At 45.1% G+C, this 22,401-nt stretch overlaps 1 protein-coding gene across 1 annotated transcript in view; it reads right to left on the bottom strand.

The window, feature by feature from the left end:
- The window catches only part of ZRANB1 (zinc finger RANBP2-type containing 1), a 44,854-nt gene extending 36,138 nt beyond the window's left edge, over positions 1–8,716 (bottom strand). Inside the window, exon 1 of the mRNA XM_066554994.1 lies at positions 8,637–8,716. The gene's annotated coding sequence lies outside the window, so the exon portion shown is untranslated. The remainder of the gene's footprint in view (positions 1–8,636) is intronic.
- Between the last annotated feature and the right edge of the window lie 13,685 nt (positions 8,717–22,401).

Here is a 22,401-nt window from a genome sequence, read left to right as displayed (position 1 = left end):
CAAAGTTCTCAAATACCATTTTTATGACAGGATACATTATGCTCCCTCAATTTAATTATTCACTGTGTCCAGAAGTTGTTTTTCCTTTGGCTCAAACAAGGAACATCATGGAGCTCCACTTCATGAAACCATCAAGCCCTCCCTGCAAACAGGCCAGATGCTGATTTAGACCAGTCCACACCACAGATTTTTGCTGGGATGGTGCTGGCATCTGTGCTGGCTGAAACCTTACATAATTACACTCATCAAATCAGTGCTCCCACCTCCAACTCATTTGGTTCATGTCTATGGATTTTCAAATAAAACTGCTTTGTGTTTCCAGGGAAAAAGGGAGCCCAAGGTGCCAGCTTCAGCCTTCAGCAAGACTTGGAAGGCGAATCAAGAACCACCCTCCTTCCCCCCCTGCAGCTGCCTCTCACAGGCTGCTCCAAAAAGAAAGGCAGGCTGGTTTCTTTATTTTAAAAACACTAAAGCAACTTTTCAGATGAATACAATAAGCAGAAGAACCTTTTTCTGAAAGAAAGGGATCGCTCAATCTATTTATTCAGCACTTCAGGAGTATAGAAGTAAAACCTTTCACAAATCCTGGCCTTATGTTCCAAGGTGGACATTTATTGACTTTCTTCTCCTACCTTCCCAAACTTACTCTACCTTCAGCTATTTGCTCTTCTTTCTCAATAACTCAGTATAGCCCTCCACAGATCAGTATATTAAAAGCAGAAAGCTTGAACCTGGGCTTCTGTAGTTTGATGGGAACTAACAATAAGCTCCATTGTCATCTCCTCAAATTAATTTTAATAAAATTAAGAACCCTGACCCTGTCAATGGAACAAACAGATCAGATCAGCACTTAATCTGGAAGCTTTGCAGTAGTATCTATGTATTATAACAAAGAATGGAAAGATTATTGTGAAGCCACAAACATAGAAGCATTTTCTGCATTAGCCCAAACACACTGAAGCAAGGAATTTAACAAACAAGCACAGTTTGCTTTGGTTGTTAGGACAGTTCTTTAAAAAGGCAACGATTCAGTCCCAAAGGGAGCAGCAAAAAGGAGAAAACACACTCTCATCTCAGCAAAAGAGCACTGGAATAATTTTCTGCAAGCTGCTCTACGAGGTGGGGTTTTACATAGGAAATGCTGATTTCCTTACAGAACAGCAGCTGGCTGTGCAGGGCCGACAACAGGAACTGGACCCAGAGTGCAGAAACCCAGAACCCTTCTCATGAAACAGACACAAGCAGGGTTGGGAGGCTCTGCCTGCATCATCCTCCCATCCTCAGGGCTGCTCCAAACACACCTGGATCCCCTCTGCTCACCCCAGCAGCAGCAGGGGTGAGGCTGCTGTCTCAAGAGAAGCATCATCCAGCTCAGACTGGCACAAATCTGAATTCCATTGAACACCCAATCACATCACAACTCAATTTATAAACTACAGCAGTAATGGTGCATGAGAGAAAAAAAAAAACTGTAAATAGTCACACAGTTCCAATGAAAATATTTTCAATCTAGCATGTTAAGTGACTTCTAACATTTTCTTCAGTTTTGATAGTCCAGATCACCAAAAATACTCCTTTACTGCAGATTTTTAGGTATGACCTGCCTCACTACCTAAAACTTTTATAAGTGAGGAATGAGTTAAAATCCAGGAGACTTCAGCACTCACAAAGAAACAAAGTGCACGAAACACAGTTCTCATAACCAAAAAAAGCAAGAAAGTAAGAATTAACTTCTGAACACATTCAGAAGTCTGTTCATTGGCTGAATTCAGATGGGTTTCATTTACATAAAATTAATAAAAAATTGTTTTCATTCTGCTTTATGGATTCATATCTCATTTCAAAGCTTCTTAAATCTACTTTATTAGGTATTTATGGTATTCAGAAAAATTACGCTGATTTTGCTTCAGCTTTCTTTTCAATATTCTATTCACACTTCCAACCCAACTGCTGACTTTTCATAAGCAGAAGAATTTATATGCAGCTTTAATGCAAAAGGATGTCCAATTTTGCTAATGCTCCATGCACCAAGAATGAAAACATCTGGGAAGTTTCTGATCTTTGGAGACATCTGAAATACAAGACTGACAATGAACTTTAGGTCTACAACTTAATGTAAACGGACATGTCTGCAAAAGCTGGAAACTCATTACAGAATTAACAGATATTTGATAATAGTAAACATTTTCTCTTTCTGCTGTCTTTATTTTTATTTTAATGTTTATCTCTTGAAGCATTTCTGTGCTCTTAGCCACTACAGTTAACCCTCTTGTGTAATGTGCATGGTGCAAGTTTGCATTTTAGTCATTACTCATCTCAAATGGGTCAAACTCCATCTAGCTCTATTACATTGGTGACTAAAAGACAGGAAAGCCTTAGCTGCTGAAAACAACCTATAAAAACCCAGTAGCAGCAGCTTGCAGTTCAGTTCTCTTTCTTTGTCAGGGTTGTTCTTTTGTTTTGTTTTAAGCTCAATTAAAAGTGAATGACTGTCCAGATGAGATGTTACTACACATTAGGATGGACTAAATACGACTGCTTAGAAACCAACACCATTTGGGCAAACAAGGGTAAGCAGTTTAACAGTTACATAATGCACAGCATCTCCCACACAATACTAATCAAAACCCAAGCAAAATTACTTAAAATAATGAGCTGTGATAGAAAATTTGCATAAATACAGCTAGCAGCGTTTAATGAATTTGACCACGAACAGCAACAGATGAATACTGACTTAAGATCCACAGTAAAAAACACACAAACATACACAACAAAACAACAGAACTGTTAAAACTTCTTTTTAAAAAGACATTAGCCTTGGACAAAGTACAGAAGTTGAACAAGATGTTTCTTTATAAAAAGTGAGGTCAAACACAAAAACAGTTTATCTGTGTTTAGACTGTGCCTCAAACACCAGACCCATTTTTGTTTAGCTCTCAGCCATCCTCACACACAAGAAGGAAAAGCAGATGTCACGCTCTGACTGAAAACACACTGTGCAGTCAGACATCAAAACCCTGAAACACATAAACCTGTCCAACGGCAGGAACACTACACCAAGACTTGTACATTTTCTTGTAATTATCCCCTGGACCTCCTCGTTACTGGCTGACCATAAATTACAGCAGGGCTACACAGGCAGTCAGCATTGGGAGGAGGAAAACCACCTGCCTCCAAAGGAAACATGGAAACACACGCTCAGCACCCACCGAGGGGCACTTGGCTCCTAATTAATGACAGCCACATTCAGACACAGCCAAGGACTGTCTTTGCTAAAAGCATTTGCTATTGGAATACACTTCAGGCAAGTCCCAGCTCCAGTGAGCCAAACAAACTACACTCATTTTATCCAGCTCTTCCTAAGATGCTGGTGAGGCAGCAAAGTATCAGAAAGAGGGAAAAAGAAAAAAATAGTAGCAAAAATGCTATTATCACAGCACACAAAGTCCACTGGTGTGGATGCTGCTGCTTAACACAATGCAAAGAACTAGTGTTAAAAACCACAGGGAAAACAAACCCAAACTCCTTCTAAAGACACTGATTATCAGCTGTTTGGTTTTTTTTAATCACCTTTTTTTAACCATATGATTAGTAATCTGTTTTACATTACATTACATTAGTAACCTGTTTTACATCTCTGAGTTAATTACTGCAGGGTACTCTGCACTCCTTGAAAGTTTCACAGAGTAGCAGTTCTAAAACAGTAATAACAGGTTCTGGAGTGGGAGTAAGTTTCTACTAAAGGCAACACTGAACAACCTTCTTTAAATAAGCCTTTTAAAAGCCATGAGGTGACATTTCTTTCTATCCCTGCACAGCTAAATAGTAATGGGGAGGTCAAAAATAAAAAAGTACCTCGTCCAGCAGCCCATCTGAGCCCTTCAGCAAGACAAAAATGAGCTCAGCAGGCACCCAGGAAGGGGAAGCCTCTGCAGGTAAAACCTGAAGCCACTGGCCCATCTGTCAGACGGTGTCAGTGACAAGCAAAGCCCAGGACAGAACACTCCTGACTTACCAGGGCACTGAGAACCAGGAAAACCAAAAGTAGATCATCAACACTTCTTGAACCCAGGACCTGTAGACTGAGGCTGTTCCAGGGGAGTACTGAAATAACAGCAAGGAATAAACATGCCAGCTGTCTCTACATATCCCTGCTCAGATACTGGGAAGATGATTGGAGACTCAAGGAATACTTTCAAGCCCATTAGCCACAAGTCAAGCTCTCACAGTGCACTTATAGTCCCAACAACCACAAAAAAAGAACCTCTCATAAACCAACCATCACCAAACAAACTTCCTATTTTTGCTGGAATTATACACATCTATGAGATTTATGGCAGACATTTTTCTTTCCAGATAATCAACTGACTGCACCAAGAACCACAGAGTTTTTAAATGAGTGGACCTATAAAAGTGTGTGTAAATTCAAAGTCACAAAAAGATTACTGATCAAAACAGTTCTAATACACTGAAAAACAGAAAACAACCTACACACACACAAAAAAAAAACCCAAACAAACAAAAAACAGCACTCAAGTTTCTTTTTCCTTCCAGAGTCAAAGAAATCATGGCTCTAACAGTTTTCTTTAGCTCGGGAACCCCAACTCCTGAATATGTAGAAGTTCCCAAGAAAACAAACGTACCTTACCAAAGTTTCTTAATGCCCACAAACTCCTCAGTAACCCCAACTTTCTGTGTTTTATTAAAAACAGCTTCTCAGGACCGGATGCTAAATCAAACCGAAGTCAAAGAACCACATGGAGGATTTTGAAACCTTAAAAGTCACGGCAAACAGAACCCAAATAAAACAGCACCGTGCCTTGGCTCCTGGCACGGCAGGAGGGAGGCCAAGAGGAGGCTGCAGCCTCCTTGCTCACCAGTCCCAGCTCCAGACACAAGTCCTACTTACACAGCCCCATTTCCACGTGCCAAAGCAGACACAAGTCCATCCTTCCAGCCCCACTTTCCCTGCACAGCAGGTTACACGTCCATTTTCACTTTGCGCCTTGTTCTCAGCACTTCAGGTATTTTCAGCTCAGTTCTGAACTGAAAAGATCTTAAATCCTGGGTCATCTCCAGTATTTTTCTTAGTAGTAAAAACAGTCCTTAATTTAAAATTTGCAAGCCATTCTCAGAAAAAAAAAATCCAACTTAGAAGACCATAATAAAAAATAAACAAACAAAAAACAACAACAACAAACCACGCAGTAGTATCCTTGTCTTAAGAACAAGCAGAACAGATTACATCAAGACAAACCCAAATAACCAAAGGGAAAAATGCCAACTTCAGTACATCTCCTGTACAGTAGAAAATGCAAAAGGGCTGCAAATGTGGCTGCTTCCTAGGCAAGATGCTCTGCACATAGCAGTCACCACCAATGCTTCCACTGTATTACCTGCCCATGTTCCTTGTAAAAAAATCTACTCTTCCTTCTGCTTTCTTGAACCAGGGACTCCATATCAGCCCCTCTTGAAGACAGTTCCCTCCTCAGACTTCACTGCCCTCATTCCCTGCTCCATACCTCCCCTCTCCCTGGTCTACACCAAAGTGAGTTCCTGCATCAATGGGACGTCAGGAGAGGAAAGAAAGTTGTTTTGAAAAATGCCAGGTGGACACAACTCCAGTTTGAGTACAGAGCTCCTGAGCACCTGCCTATGCCACGAAAGAAGGAAATACAAAATCCTAAATATTATTATAGATTAACACACTCTTAGTATGACAGTTGTTCTTTTAAAGCATGCTGACTGGTAGACCCCAAAGTGGTAATTATTAATCTTGCACATCAAGAAAGCTCCAAAAAAAATTAATTACACAGAGCAGCTGTGCTCCAGCCACCAATGATGTAAAAATTAGCACAGTCACAATCCCATGCAAGATGAAGCAATGACAGCTATGCAAGAAATGCTATGAAAAGTACCAGCAAAGTGTCTGGATCCCAAATGCTTGAAATCTTAATTTGAAGACAAAAGTTTTAAGGTGTAATAAATTCCATTCAAATGACATGACAAAGTTACAATTATCTATGTTACTAAACTGATTTTACCAAGCTATTCCATCTGACAAGGGAAATGGCAAACTCTCCATCAGCTGTGTTGAAAAAAATTATCTTTTCAACTCTGCCTTGTTTCCCTCCTCACACACAGTACTATTTTTAAAAAAAAATTAAGAACTCTCTTACAGCTAAGCCAGCCATTTTCAGCTGCCAAACTAAAGTTTAGTTCCATTTTAGTACCAGGAGACTGTGGATCATAATTCATCTAGTTAAACTGAGGATTACTTGTTGACATCAATTTTGAACAGCCCAAAATAACCCAGTCTTCAAATTTTGGGGGGAGGAAAGGGCATGAGATTATGAAGAGAACTGGCAGTAGCAGTTTAAATGCTTTGCTGTGATTAGCAGAGAGCACATCACGACAAGGAATGTATTGATCTGTGCTAGAACTGATATGGCAAAGAGAAGCTGGAAAGAGAAACATCAACACCCAAGTTAAGGCCACATGAAGGAGCCAGTAAATCTCACTTTAAAGAGCCTGAGAGAACATTTGATTATTTGATTGACTGTATTAAAAATAACCTCCCATTCAATCAGTAAAGTATTTCCTACTTACACTTCTGGCTTATTTACAGATCCTTCTTGCAAAGGGCAGCAAAGATGGGTGGGAACTCCTGTCCCCGAGGAATTTACAGGTCAAACAACATACAATGAGAACGGCCACACACAAAGCTAAAAATGTCCCCTTGACCCATTCTGAGCTGGAATTAGTCCCCAATTAAAGTCACGCTCCTGTGATGAACCCCGTTGATGCTTTTGTGCCACTCAGCATTCCAATTACATTAATATTTGTAATTATACTTCTGAGAGAATGCTAATAGACACAGCTCCTGAGGAACAGATGACAGTGTCACCCCCACCTGCCTGCCCTTGCTTAAGCTGCAGAAGGAAAGTAAAGGTAGCAATTTCTTTTTCCTTCAAAAGAACTACAGCACATAATTAGAGTTTCACAAAGCCCACGAAATGCAACGCATCCCAAGGCTTTATTCTCTTTGAACGCCGTGACAGACTTAAACCAGAGGTGATCCTTCACATATGACATGCCAGCCTCCACATGCTGAAACACCAACTCAGCCTGGCCTTCGGAGGGAGGCCAGCAAAAGAGTTCCAGAACACCTCCTGCTGAGCTGTTCACCTCCTGAACACCTCACCTGTCTCCCCTGCCTGAGTAACAACTGAAAAAGGGGGGGAAAAATAAATAAGCCTCACAAACCTCTTCTGTGAGACCGATAAGCAGATGGAAAAACAAAACTGATTACAACAGATCTCTCCTGAACTACTGTTAAAAGGTTCTGCTCACAACAGAGCGAGCTCTAAGAAGAGAAAGAGGGAGTTACTACACAGAAGACATCTCACCTTTCAATTTTTTCCCCAACAAACGCATCAAAGCACTAAACTCACATGCCAGCTCCACCACTTGTGACACCGCAGGCAGCTGGTGAGCAGAGACTGTTCAAGCACAGCACAAAGCCCGTCAAACAACGTTTGTTTACTACACCAACCCCCAAGAATTCCAGAAAAAGTTGTCATTATTGCCATGGCTGAAAGTCACCGTGGCAGCAGAAAGTTCTCAGCAGCCAGGCTGTGCCAGCCGTGCAGGACACCCGGATCCATCTTCCCCATCATTTCTGCCACCCGCTGCTCCCGAGGGAGCGGAGACTGCCGTGGGGACAGGCTGATCCCGTCACTCCCAAGGAAGGACTCACAGACACATCCGAAGGACTCACAGACACATCCATGACCTCCGCAGACAAGTTTATCTTATCCTGCCAGGAAGCTGCTGCAGTCTGGGACGGTGAAGGCAGACAGGGAGGCGCTGGCAGCGTGGATATTACCAAGGTCTGCCTCACTCCTTTATCCAACTTTCCTAATTTTTGTTTGGACTTCAGTTCCCAAAGAACGAGCTCGATTCTGAAATACTTCTCTCGCTGTACTTTACTTCTGATAAAGCATCGACAATAGGTGATCACAGAATGAATCACGGAGTGGTCTGGGCTGGAAGGGACCCTTAAAGATCATCTTGTTCCAACCCCCTGCCATGGGCAGGGACACCTTCCACTATCCCAGGCTCCAAGCCCTGTCCAACCTGGTCTTGGGACACTTCCAAGGATGGGATAGGCTAATACCATGGAAGTTCTGCTACCCAAAATCCGCAGACACAACCCATCACTCCCATCACCTACTCCAGCACCGCGTGCAGATCCACACAGGCACATCCGACCACCAACAGAATCAAAGCAGGAGGGTGGGAAGAAGTGAGAGGGAGGCAGCACAGGCATGATCTCACCAGGCACACTAAGGCACCACAGCCCGGGGTCCGGAGCAGCAGCCACGGGAGAAAAAAATCCGAGTTTCCTGCCTTTGTACGGAGGCTGTGCCAGCCTGCCTGCCCTCAGCAAGCCGTTCCACGCGGGACACCGACCGCAGCGGGATCCGGGGCCGCGCCAGAGGCGCCTCCTCACAGCCCCCCCGACCCCGCAGCGGGTCCCCGCTCGGCTCCGGCTCAGCTCGCCCCCGTTCCCCCCGCGCCCCCCCGTCCTGCAGCGCTGCCCGAGGAGGGCAGTGAGAGCACAGGGGCTTTACCTCTCCGCCGGGATCCGTCCCTCAGTCCCTCAGGAACACGCTCGGAGCACTGGGAGCCGCCTGCGCCCCGCGCCGCCCCCCCCCCCCTCCCGCGCTCCCCCCCCGCTCACGACATGGTCTCTCCCGAGGCGCCGGGGCTGCCGCGGCCGCGGGCGCTCCCACTCGGCGCGGCGGGGGGGGGGAGGCTCTGCCCGCGCTCCTCTAATGGCGGCGGCCGGAGCGGCCCAAAGCAAAATAAACCCCCGCACGGCCGAGCAGCACGTCAGCGCGGCCTGCCGCCCAGCGCGTCGCCCATTGGCTGGGCCCGCTCCTGCCTTCCGCCAATCGGCGGGCGGCTCTTTGCGCAGAGCGGTGATGTCATCGGTGCCGCGGGGTGCCGCGCGCAGGGCGGACGCCAGGGGGCGCCTCCCGTGCCGGCCCCTCAGGGCGGGACCCTCGGGACCCTCGGGGCTGTTCCGGGCTGTTCCCGGCTATTCCGGGCTGTCCCTGCCCGGCTCCCGGGCCCCCCGGCACTCTGCCACCTTCCCCGAGCCAAACATGCGCCTGGATTGCCGGAGGTGACGCGCAGAGCGTTGTGGAGACGAGAGCATTCTCCGCCGTGGTACGGGGTGTGTGGACATCGCAGGTTCCTGAGGGAGTAATCCCTCAAAAAAACCTCCTTGTGATGGCACATGGCCAGGCAGAAGCGGTTTGTGGATCACTGAGTCACTGAGGTTGGAAAAGCCCTCTCAGAACATCCAGTCCAGCCTTGTCCCCAGCGCAGAGCCCTGAGTGCCACATCCAGCCCTTCCTTGCACACCTCCAGGGATGGGCACTCCAAACCTCCCTGGGCAGCCCCTTCAACGTCTAACCACCCCTTCTGTGAAGAAATTCCTCCTAATGTCCAACCTGAACCTCCCCTGGCTGCAGCTTAAGGCCCTGCCCTCTGTTTCTTATCAGCACTTGGGAAATATTTTGCTATGGAACAACTGAAGGAATTAATGGGAATCCAGAATCCACCAGGTGTCATGGTCAGGTTGATATGGTGGTGTTGGGTCATAGGTCCCAAAGGTCTCAAAGGTTTTTTTTTCAATCTAAATTGATTCTGTGAAATAAAATTTAAACATTTCCTCTGCATGTTGATTCCAGCTGTTCCTGACTGGAGAAGCAAATGTGTGGGATTGGAGTTCAGGGTGTCACCCTGCCCAAAAGGACTCAGCAGCCCCGCAGAGCAAAGCCCATTTATCTTCTGAGAAGAAAAGACCAGCAACAACAGCTCTGCCAGCCCTTGGGTTCAGTCCTTGTGCTGGCTGTGCAATATTTTTTTTTGCTTTCCGCTCAAAAATTGTGAGACTGCATCTTCCTTAAGCTGCCCTTGTAGGCTCACTGACAGAAAATGTGTATTTCTCCACATCCTTGCTTTTCCCTCATGGGTTTTACATCATTTGATACATGATTTTTTTCCCCCCACTGCAGTTACTACTTTTTATTTCAGGCTTCCTCAGATGTTTTAGCGCTTTCTTATTTCCATGGTTTCATTCCCCATTCCCAGACTCTGTTAGACAATGCCTCAGGCTTGGTGTTGCATTGAGAAACTCATCCTGGACCAGCTGGATCCATCCCTTCTCCCTCAGTCAGCACAAAAGAAAAGCACCTGAGATGTTCCAGCAGAGCAGTGCTAGAGAAAATCCCTTTGTCCAGCAAGCAAACAACCAGGACTGGAGTCAGGACAAGTAAAATGTAATTACTTATGGAGACTGAAATAGAAATTTGTCTTCATTTGCAATTAAATTAGTTCCCTATAAACATTGAGAACTCTTGCAGGGGGAGGGTAATGTGATTTCTCTCTCCCAGACTAATTATTTACTAAATTCTCTTTCTGACTACACTGAACAAGTTGGTGCATTTCTCAAAACTGTTTAAAAAAGGGGGACAACTTCCTTTTTTTTTTTTTTTAATAAGACTTGGATAAGTCATGTAAAATAAATATTCCTTGTCTTAAGGAATTTTACCATCTCTGTGCTTAGAAATAATCCAGAAAATGAAAATGTATCCCTTGCTCTTGGCATCTAGGCAAGATGATGGAAGAGCTGTTGGGGTAAATTCTGAATGCTGCCCCCAATGTGCAACAATGGAAATTTCCAGAAATAATTCTTATAGCTTAGACTGCATAAAAAATATGAAAATACAAGAAATATCTTAGAACTATTGACTCACAGAGGGGCTTGGATTGGAAAAAAGTTCTGACCAACTGAAAAAAGAATAATTTCAAAGAATTCTATGATTCTAGGAGATTTTAATCTCTGCACAGTTGGTCTGCAGAACAGAAGCATTCTGAGTTGTAAAAGAAGTCCCTGGATAATATTCAAAGGAGAACATGTGGTCAAATTGAATTTGAAAATATTTACCAGAGCAAAAACAAATCCTGGGCTGCATCTCCCAATTACCTGAGGTTTTTGATGCTGGTGACTTTATTGTCAGGCCGTGTCTTTGGCTTTAGCTCAAAAAGCTGCTGGTGTCTCCTTCCAGGTTTACCTTGCAGGAGTTTGCCATTTGTTCTAGACTTAAACAATAAAATACAAGAGGAATGACCTTTCAGCAGTTTAGAACATTGATATTTACACATATAATTTATCCAAGAAGAGCTTTCAGACTTCTAATTTGGAGACACATCAAAATCTACATGACTTGATAGTCCAGTCCTCAATAGATTTGGTATTTGATCATCTTTTCTTTTTTTAAATGTCAGGAAGATAATTCTATTTTTGTTAGAGGTAGCAGAAGTTGTAAGCAAGTACTAATTTTCTATATCCCACCCAAAATTTTCATTTTCTTTCACCAGTTTAAGGAGAAATTTCAACTCCCTAGGAAGGAATTTGGAACAGTCATACTCATTTGACAGCTGAAGCTGTTATTTTGGGAACCTTCCTTTGCAGAGCTGGATTTGCTCAGGCCTTGCAGCTCGTGTGCCTTCACACAGAGTTGTACAACTGCCCCTTGTGCCTCACAACAAACCCACAGCAGAACCATGAGATGAAAATATCATTTGCACATATATGTGTTCCAGCTTTCTCTTTCCCCCACTTTTCAAACATCATAAATCCCTGTTCTCGTAACTCCCCACCTTCCTTAGCCATCCTAGCTCCAATCTCCTTTCTCCTTGTTCCTCCAGAACCAGAACTGGTAGTAAATCTCCTTGTCAGAGCCCACAGATTTGGTAAAACCCGAGCAGTGAGCACAAATGCTGTGATTTTGCCTGATTATCTAGCTCAGAGCCCCGCTGGTTGCCATCCTTGCCAGCCTGGAGCTGCCCCAGCAGCCTGGAACCCTTTGTGCCTGCGAGGTGTGAGCCTTGCAGGCAGCCAGCGAGGCAGATGGCTGGGAACTTCCCTTCCTTTCCCACAAACAATTTATAAATTTAGGATTTTTTTTTTGGCACAACCCTGAGTTGCAGTTTGCCGCTGTCTCCCGTGAAACCCTTTGAGAGCTATGCCTTACAAGATGCCCTGATTTTTTTCAGTCCCGATGCTCGCTGTTAGTAAAAGGCCTTTCCCTCAACCCTGCCTGACGTTTCTGTTCTGATTCACCCTGTTTATACCAGAGCAAATGATACCCAAAGCTATAATTAGAAGGCAAGCTTTGAAACATTCCACAGGAGCACATTTGTTGCGTGTAGTAGCAGGGGAGCCTCAGCGACACAAAATTGTGCTTCAGGTAAGCAAAAAAAAAAAAAAAGACAAAAACCTAATTATTTTCTGCTGGCATGGAGTGTTTTTGTGCTGCAGCAGAATTACCTCAGCTTGAGTGCAAAGATTACATCTAGTTAGTGATGTCTAAGTGCAGATCTTGCTCTTATGTAATTCTCTTTACCCTGGTAACTCCTTGCTCTCAGGCAGGGTGCCGGCTCCCATCAGGAGATTCATCCTCAGCTTCTCCAGCAGTACGTGCTCACCAGATTGTTATTCCTCACTAGCTGAACCTTGGATATGCAGAGCTCCCTACTCAACCAGCTCCTCAGATCCTGCTCTTGCTGTTGCTTTATCCTGTGTTTTCAGGAGCAAGGAAGATTAGCAACACTTAGATAAAGGGCAAGGAATAGAAACGCACAAAAATCCAAAGGAAGCACAGGTTTTGGATTGAGAACAGGATGTTTTCAATGGTTCACTGATTTGTTACCAGTTTTCCATCCTCTGAGTCAGCCTGAGCCTTTACATCCAGTAAATCCCATCTTTGGGCTGCTTTTCTCAATTCCATTTGAATCAAAAGTATTCAACTCTAGCTAGATCACGATCCCCCCCTATCCAGGCAAGGATGAAGTCAGAGGAGGCTCAATCACAGAACCATAGAATGCCTTGGGTTGGAAGAGATGTGAAAGAACCTCTATGGAGCCAGCAAGAGGCCCCTCACAGCTCTCCAAGTGTGGGGGTGATTGTTTCAGGGACAAAACAGCCAGCAAAGATAGAGAACAAATAAACCTAGCTTGGAAAAACTGGCCAGAAATGTCTCTGCAGTCTGCACCCTGAAATGTACTTCAGTAGCAAAAAGAAAAATGTTCCAAGTAGTGAGCACTTACATTGAAAGCTTCCACGTTCTCAGATTTTTCTTGTTTCCTCTCTAGTTCCACGTGGAGCAGAGGAAGGGGATGAAGGAGTAAATCCATTGGGATGGGGCTGTCCAGCTGAATGCTTTGAGCCCTGTGATGGAGGAACCTTGGAAGCTTTCCTCAGCTGGGCAGACCTTGTGTAGGTGAAGGGGTCTGGCCAACAGAGAGGCAGCTCACGTGGAGAGCAGCGGGAAGCTGGGATGGTGGCCGTGCTCCAGCCCCCAGGGAGGATCTGGAGACTCCAGGAGGCTGCAGGAGCTGCCTGGCCCAGATGGTGAGCACAGCGTGGCTGCTCCTGCTCCCAGCACCATCAGCAGGGCTGGCACAGCTCAGGAATGCAGGGGGAGGACACACAGGAGGAAAAGAGAGAGGGACCGAGAAAAATGTGAGACAGGGTGGGAAAGGGGAAAGAAAAATAGAACAGGAAAATGCAAAGAGCTCTTTGGATGCGCTCTGAAAGCCATCAGGGACTGCAGTGACAAGTCACAACTCTGAAAGGATGCAGCAGGCTGAGTCCCTTCAGGGGCATGTAAGACATTTGTGAGGACTTGAGACAAAAATCCATTTTAAAAATGGACTGAAATGCACAAACTTACTGCTGTACAGAAATGTCAGGCCTAAAGAGCCTGGATGGCTCTGCACAATGGCCACTGTTTCTCTCACCATCACCACTGACACATTTAATTACCACAAACCCCAGACCCCTCCAAAATGCTTCTGGCAGCAGAAAATGAGGTGTGGGTTCAGCATAACACTGACTCCTCCAACACTGCCAGCTGGGGCTGGAGGAGATGAAAATACCACATTATGCTGCCACAGGTCTTGATACTGGGTTAGGCACCCCCCTCCTCTGACTCCTGGCTTTTGTGAGCCCCCTGATGGCACCAGCCCTCCCCAAACATTGTATAAAAGCCAGAGATGCTAAACCCAGTGGCAGTGGAGCTGAGAGGCAGAATCTCAGACATTTTTCTGCTTTAGGAGAGGCCAGCCCTTCTCCTGTGCAGCAAGGCAGTGTTATCAGGTGGCTTTAACATGGCCCAAAGTTGAGCCAAAGCTGTTAGAGGTTGGCAAAAGTGAAAATGGGATTTATCATAAATAAGGCTGTCCAGGAGCACACGAGGCAGCAGAGAAGGGACATTCTGTGTCTGGTTTGCAGAACACAGTGCATCATGCCCAGCATAATCAGCACCAGCTAATCAGATTATTTGATGAGCCAGAGGGAGCAAAATCTTTCTTTGAGTTGACGTAATCCACCAATAGACTGCTTAAGGATTCTGGATATTTTCATTCTGGCTCTCAGAAGCCTTTCTCTTACCTATTTATTGAAACTTATCCTTTTTATGAGCAAATCTAGGATTAAACACAGACAGCTCAAATTGAAACCAGAACACAAACCAGTAAGAGTGAGATTCCAACAGAGCAGTGCCAATTACCACACTACTGGCTCAGCAGGATGGTGAAAGAATATCAGGGATACTTTAGAGCCATTAGTGGAGACCTTGGATGGTAACTGAGGAAGATAAAGAATACACAAGTCTGGAATTAAAATGGGGAAAAGACATTTTTTCTGGAACACCGTGAAATGTTGGATGAGATTTTTATTTAAATTAGACCTAGCCTGATCCATAAATTCTTATCACATTAACGTGATTTAATATATTTTAGAGGTATGTTCTGTAAAAATTTGTACCTTCTCTTAGCCTTCTTCTTCACTAATAGGCAGTTTCAAAAACTGCATAAAAAGTAGCTTTCCATCTTATTGCTAATTTAATCTTGCAGAAAGCTGTCTAGCAGGGTACCTCATAATGCTTTGCCTTATTTACAGATACAATGAGGGGAACAGAAAAATAAATCATTTTCAAAGCAGATTACTTTTCTGGAGGGACAGTTCTTTGATTGCTTTTATTCCTAAATGTAAAAAAAAAAAAAAATTAGTAATTATAGCTTGAGCAACTATTGTTTACTTGTATCAGGCCTCACAAAAGCTGCTGTGCCTGCCTTTCTTGTATGTTTTGTCAAAAGAATGGGTAGAAACAGAATAAAATAATTGTAAGAGAATGTTGCCTGGCATCCCTGTCTCCCTCCCACTGCACAAAGAGATGCTGGAGCAAAGCTGAGACATTTATTGAGCAGCAGGAGGTCATTAGCTTGTTGTCAGTCCTCTCTCCATTGACAGCTTGACATGGCTGTCTGGTAGGTAAGCTGCATTATAAACAGGCTTTTTGTAGCACACATTGCTGCTTTCATATGGAAAGTATGTTTGCTGTCTCCCAAATAATCCTTGCCACCCTGAGACATTACAGATTTTGTGTTTCAGGAACGTGTTGCTTCAGTTTTCCAGCCACATGTCTCAGCTGCATCTGCGTTTCTCTTGCCTAAGCCCTTTGAAGAAAGTTTAAGCTTCAAAAGCTCCCACTTGTATGAGACAGCAGCTCTGGAGCTGCCCATGTCCAGGCACAGCTGTAAATTTACAGGGCTCTAACACCAAAGGACAATTTAGAGCATCTCTGGGGGTGTGTACAGCTGAAATTGCCTAAATATCACAAGGACTTGGACCTCCCACAAAAATCAGAGTGAGGAGCGAGGTCAGAGAGTTTGGGAGGATATTTACCTGAGGAGCAAACCACTGCTGCCCTGAGCCAGCCAGCTCCATGTGCAATCATTCTCTGTCCATCTCATTGCTGCCCAAACACCACAGCCGCACACTGACTGAGCTTTGCACAATGCAATTCAGCTTAATCAATAAAACCAATTTTACAAAATTATGCAAAATGTTGAGCTGCTGCTGGAATAATTGGAAATTGGTGAAGCTGCTCGGTCTCAGGAAGGTCACATTCCTTCACTGGCTGTGGAATCTTTGAAATCCTTGGCCAGAAGGGATTCATGTCCTTTTTTCCTGGACGTGGCTCTCACATATCCCAGTTTCTCCAAGTCTTCCCATGGTTCCTCCCTCTGCCAAGTCAACTTTTACAGTCAAGAGGCCTGGGCAAGCACCCAAGGCCTGGGGAGAAAGTCCAGATTTGGCCCATTGCCCACAAGCCACATTTCACTGGTATAGAAACATCACATTACATTGGTTATATCAGGAATATTGATTACTCAGCTGATCATAGAATCACAGAATGGTTTGGGTTGGAAGGCACTTTAAAGCTCATTTGTTCCACCCCCCTGCCATGGGCAGGGACACCTTCCACTGGACCAGGATGCTCCAAGCCCCATCCAGCCTGATGTAGATGAGAGTCCAGGCTACCCATGTCAGAAGCAGAGGCTGTCCAGATGAATGGGGCTGATCCCCTGCATCAAATTAGGGAGCTCTTTTCTCAAATGGAGCCCAGACCTGTTTGGATTGGAGCTTTCCAACCGCTGTGCTGAAGAAACAGAAGTTCTGCCATTTCATTTGGTTGCTGTTTCTCTTATCCTGCCATCCTGGCTTTGAATTTTCACTCTCTTATTCCAAGCACACACCTTGCCTGATTTGCTCCATCTTCAAGAGTTTTCCCAGTGTCCTCAGGCACTCAGGGAAGAGGCCAAGTGAACTGGGCTTCCCCCAGAGCACACAGCTCCAAAGCTGAGCTGTGTTCATTTCTTGGCTGTCTTCCTCTCACATCAGAGAATATTCCAAATAAGGCCTCGCTGGTGTTGCTCAGAATCAAAATAGCTGCTTCTTATTTAGGTTTGATAACCCCTGGAGAAAAGTCCCTTGGACTTTGGCTTCCCCTCAGAGCTGCTGACTGCCTCAGCATATGGTCCTGTTAGATCTTCTCAGTTAAACACTGTTACATCACACTTCTGTCAGCTGTCAGTATTTTCATGTTTTTCTTGGAATGTTTGCTTCCTGTCCTAGACCTTCTGCCTCTAGAGTCAAGTGGTTGAGTTAGAATCTGAGGGTTTATTTTCAAAGTAGATTTCTAATCCTCAGTGCAGCACAGAAAAGCATAAAATATGGACTAAGTGTAAACAAAGGGGTCAGAAACTAAAAGCAGAGACCAAAAGAGAACCACAAATATCAGTTCCTCAAACTCATTAGTTAAAAATATAATTCCAGTGTTTTGGAACAAAACAAACCAGGTGGTTAGGTTTTTCCCTGCAGTTTTTGACTGCCAGTTCCAGAGTGCAGAAGGCATTTCTGTTGATCCAGTGCTGGATCAATATCCCAGCTCAGTGCAGAGGGATGAGTAGATTTGCTCTCACCAGCAGCTCACTCAGGCTGAGTCCTTACATCTAATACTGATCATGGGCTTCCTGAAACACTCCAGGAAAAATAAGGAATATTAGCATCTGTGTTCTGGCTGACATTTTGGGTAGGTATGCCCTGTTTAGCTGGTTTTCCTCATCCAACAGAATACCCACATAATCCTTTTCTTTCCATACCCTCAGGCACTGCACTGGGATTCCTGGCTGCTGTAGCCCATCCCAGAAGCTCCTGTACAATATTTTTCTGTACTTGCAGGTGTTGCCTGCAGATTTACAGGGCTTTGGAGTTAGGTGTGTATCAGAGAATGCCACAGAATCCCAGAGGAGCAGGCAGGAAGGGACCTCAAGGACCCTCTGGTCCAGCTTTTCTTGGCCAAAGCGCAGTCTAGACAAAATCTGGTCAGATCAGGGCCTTGTACCTTTGGATGTGAACCCTCCAAGGGTGGAGATCCCACTGATGGCTTCTCTGAGCCTTGTTCCAGGGTCTGACTGACACTGATTATTCTTTTCCTGATAAGCAGTCTGAGCTTGCACTAATTGTCTCAAAACATGCACACTCTGCCTCTTTTCAAACCCAAATGAAGTTTAATTGAGCTGGTTTTCCTTGAGAGATAATGTGACTGGAGAGCATGAAGTCCCAAATGTAGTGAGAGTGTGTGAAACAAAAGAGATTATGGATTAGAAACACAAACCATTAACCTAGAACACCAAGAACAGTTTTGGCTTCTTTTTCTGCCAGCCAAATACTGGAAGGGCCACGAAAAAAAATCATTTAATTGATATTTCTCGTCCAAGTTTATAGCTAGAGCTGATTAAAAGCCTCTGTTTCTTTCCTGCTTCAATTTTCAAAGTTCTAAAATACTTAATTCTACAAAAGAGGTAATGAAAATAATGACAACTACATAAGGAAAACTTGCCAGAAAAAGAAAAAAATGTTACTTAAAACAAAAATTATCACAGAATTTGGAGCTTTTGTAATTTATCCAGGAACTCTGAAACTTGCTCTCCAAAGCTCTGTGGGATCTCCTAAAGCCTCTGGTGTCCAAGCCAGGGAGCAAAGCTGGAGGTGGACCCTGAGGTGATGGGGGTGCCTCCAGAAATGGGAGCGTCCCCAGAAACACACTCCATCAGCTCCATCACCTCCTGGTCATCCTGGCAGCGCTTTTGGGGTAGCTCAGAATCCTGCTGGAGCTCCTGAGCTCGTGCAAACCAGCCTGGATTCAACACACCAGCATTTACCACAGCCTCTCTGGTTTTGGAAGCTTGCAGGCAGCAGCATTTCCCATCTGCAAGGAAGAGTTTCACTTCTCACCCAGCATCCACCTCTCCAACAGCCCTTGCCTGGGAGCTGCTCTGAGCTGTCCTTTCTTCTGGAGGCAGGGAGAAAGCAGCACCTGCAGCTCAGCGCACCTGAGCACGTCCCAGAGCAGTTCACTGCATCTGAACTAGGCCAAACGAGTTACCTCCCAGGCACCCTGACCCTTCTGGGGAGTACAAACATCCTCGTCCAGACTGCACTCACATTATGGAGACCTGATTTAGTGCTGATGTTTTGAGATGCACATGCAAGCTGCTTTTCACAAGGTCAGCCCCAGCAGAGACAAGGAATTTTTCATTATTAGCGTGAAGACCTTGAGTTTTGAAAAATGCTCTTGCCTTTCATCATCATCTGCATGCTGGTTTTTTCCATCTTCCTTGCTTTAAATGGTCACTAGAAGAGGCTGTAATTTATGCAGCACTCCTGGCAGTTGTCTCAGGGGTTCTGTGCAATGAACCACCTTCATTTTAAAAGCTCTTTTTAAATAAATGGTCTCAAAAACACTGTACACTTTTAAAAGTGAACAGACAAGGGAGCTTACATGGTATGGAGGGAAACCTGTATTTGGTGATAAATTAAAACATTCAGCCACAAAAATGATGATGGCTAAGAGAAGATGAAGAAAGAAAAGGTAAAACAATGTTAAAGGAAGATATTTTGCTGTTTGGACACATTCTCTCTCTCTCCTTGTGTAGAAAATATTTTAAAGGTGAGTCCTGACCCTGTTTGTCCTCAAGTGTTAATACCAGGTGCTTAGACAGGAAAATGATGTTGATCTGCCAGTCACTAATTGCCCTTGGGTGCTCTGTTTTTTTCCATGGCCCTGACAACTCTTCCCACACCAGAGGGAATATTTAGCTCCCATCTTCCTGTGGAGCAGCAATTTCCCTATTTCCATAGCTTAAACCTTCCCCACCGAGCAACTGCAGTGTCTGCTTGAACTGTGGAGTATTTATTTTGTGGAGGTCTTCCTAAGTCCTGATCAAATTAGTCTGAGAGAAAAGATACCTACAATGTCCTAAAGAACAGCTGTTCCTGACAAATCAACCCCAGGAAACATTTTGTCTGTTTATCCTATGAATTGGCAGAACATGGGCTGCTGTATCCTGAAATATTCTATCATCTCCCACTAAATAAATAGGGAACTGAACAGTTCCTAGCTACAGATCACAAATGGAAGTGGGAGGAAAGTAAACATCCAGTTTAGCTCTCACCTCAGTGCATTGCTGGCTCCAGCTCACCTGAAGATTCTCCATAATATCCGTAGGAAAAGAGGCAAGTACCTTGTGGGGCTTTTCTTTTACTGGACATCAATTTCTCTGAAGTGCTCACATCCTTCCTGTCTAAACTGATACATTCTACATGGATAGAGACATCTGTAAAAAAGGGAATTATTTTCCAACCTCTGTCTGGCCGGGGGCCAAAGGAAGCTGTGTGATGTTCAATCTTACATTCATATGGTGTGGCATGAAAAATAAATGTACAGGGGAGCTCTAAGGGGCTCAATCAGCCACCTCAACCCCTGAGGCTGCTTTTCAATACTTTAACATGGAAATATTTCCCTTCCATTAAAAAAATACAAATATATGTATATATGTTTTATTTTAACACGGTGACCTTGAGGGATTGCGAGTTTGGGGTTTAGAGGCTTTTTTTCCCTCTAGGATTTCTAATGATTTCTAATGGCAGCAGGGATTCCTGACTCCTGCATGCCCGATTTTAGCTGCAGGCAGGGCAGCAAGGACAGGCTGTGCTCTGTCAATCTGGTAATGAACAGTAATGACAGACTCTAAGCTGTCATAAGAGGATATGACCAAGCCTTGTTTGGGAATGGAGAACTCAGCCCTGTCTGGTGACAGCCAGGATGGCCTCAGGGAAGGCACCTGCCCACAACAAAGAACTTTTTGCCCACTCACAAATAAAAATGACCCCCCCACATGATGTTCCCAGCTTCCATCCCCTGTCCAGCCTCCTGTCTCTCTCCTGTTCCAGAACAGGTGGTCAGTTCTGGGTTTGTTTTATTTTGTCCTAAGCACTATGTTAGTTCTGTGTTCTCACTAGACCACAGCTTGTGGGGGAGAATTTTAATCCTGGTGAGATTTCCCACCCTTGCAGATTCCCAGCTGGAGATTGCAGCAGCCTTTGTGCAAGCGTTGGGGCTGCCACAGGCTGTGGGATTTTGGGGAAGCAGTGGGGATGTACCAGCCCTGCAGGAGGAGCTTTCCTGCCCTGGGGCCAGGCTGAGCCCCTTCCCTGAGCAGCAGGGCAAGCAGCATTCCCATTTTTGTCCAGGAAGTCACACTAATTACAGAGCTATTGCTTTCCTCATTTAAGCAGGCAGTTAATCCCAGTGCTATTAAAATCCCAACATTTCCAGCTTCCCTCAGGAGCACTGAGTGGCTGCTCATGGAGCAGGCTCTTCTGTGGTGACACTGGGCAAGAGACAAATGCTGCACAGTCACTACAAATCCATATTTTGCTGCCCTCCTTCCCCAGGAGACAGGCCAGAGCAGCCTGGGGCAGGATCTGTGCTCCTGCTTCCTCCTGTGACAAACAAGGTGCCACAGGAGGGCACAAGGAAAGTGAGTCATTCTTGTCATCATTAATTAATTAGTGTCCTGCTGGTCCCCCAGGTAAACCAAACAGATTACACAGGGCAAAATTGACATAAACAAGTAGGAAACTCTGCTTATAAAGGAACTTGGGAAGACATTCATCCCAAACCTGCCAGAGCTCCAGACAGTGTCCCAGTCTCTTTCCAGGATGATTTTGGGTGCTTGGATCCATTCTCCCTGATGATGGTGGTGCTCCCAGACTAAAGGATGAAAAAGACAGAAATTACTCTCCCTGATGAGATAAATGTTTCTGTCTCCAGCCTGGATGGGTGAAGCTTTAGGGTCTGACTAAACCAAAGGCAAGGTCCCCAGTTCCCAGCAGGTGCTCCATGGCAGTCCGTGCATCCCCAGGTTCCCAAGGAGCCTGTCTCCACATCCAGAGAACTGGGGGGATCAGGACAGCATCATTCCCATGCTTGGGCACCTCTGAGTTTGCAGAGACCACCTGGAACAGGGCACACAGCAGCCCCTGCTCTGTCCCACCTCCCTGTGCTCAGGAACTGTGTCTTTTAAAACTGTTCAGACAGACACAGGTGCACTCTGCAAGAAAAGCCAAATCTCATCTGGATTTGTGCACCTCCTTGTCTCTCAGCATTCCTTGCCTTGGACAGCAAAAGCAGCCTGTCAGAATGTGGCCTTCCCTGGTGTCCCCTGAGCCACCCCACAGGAAAAAACTCACCAGAAAAGGCAATATTATTAAAGAAAATAAACTTCCAGTCTCTAGAAAGAGAAAAGAGAAATCTTCCAGTCCCTCTGCTCAGAGAAAAGCTGCCTGGGGCTGTGCTCAGCCAGGTCCCTGCTGCCTGCCCTCCTGGTCTCTCCCAAAGCTGCTGCTGGGGGAGGCTGAGCAGAGGCAGCAGTGATGCTCCCCAGAGCATGGGCTGCCTGCCAAGGAGCCCTGCCAGGTGCTGGCTGTTTAAATTGCTTAATATATTGTATTAAACAAAGATCAATATCAGGATCATGAGCTCCAGGCCTGGCTTGGAGCGTGAGCTTGTCCAGAGCTCACAGCATCCCCCACAGCTGGGCTGAGCACCCTCAGGGCTTCAGGGACCC

Source organism: Molothrus aeneus, chromosome 8 (genome assembly GCF_037042795.1).
Source record: "Molothrus aeneus isolate 106 chromosome 8, BPBGC_Maene_1.0, whole genome shotgun sequence".
NCBI lineage: Eukaryota > Metazoa > Chordata > Aves > Passeriformes > Icteridae > Molothrus > Molothrus aeneus.
Note: the sequence above shows the minus strand (reverse complement) of the source record. Positions and strands in the feature narration are given on the sequence as shown.